Here is a 330-nt window from a genome sequence, read left to right as displayed (position 1 = left end):
TCCTCACCCTCATCCTCGTCCTCATCCTCATCCTATCCTCATCCTCACTGTCATCCTCATCCAATCCTCATCCTCATTCCCATCCTAATCCTCATCCTCTATCCTCATCCTTATCCTATCGTCATCCTATCCTCATCCTCATCCTCATCCTATCCTCATCCTCATCCTCATCCTCATCCTCATGCCATCCTCATCCTCATCCTCATCTTCATTTCTCATCCTCATCCTCATCCTTTCCACGTCCTCGTCCTCATCGTCTTCCTATCCTCATCCTCATCCTCATCCTCATCCTCATCCTCATCCTCATCCTCATCCTCATCCTCATCCTCA

Source organism: Lupinus angustifolius, chromosome LG03 (assembly GCF_001865875.1).
Source record: "Lupinus angustifolius cultivar Tanjil chromosome LG03, LupAngTanjil_v1.0, whole genome shotgun sequence".
NCBI lineage: Eukaryota > Viridiplantae > Streptophyta > Magnoliopsida > Fabales > Fabaceae > Lupinus > Lupinus angustifolius.
The sequence above is the reverse complement of the archived record's forward strand: the minus strand, read 5'-3'. Positions refer to the sequence as shown.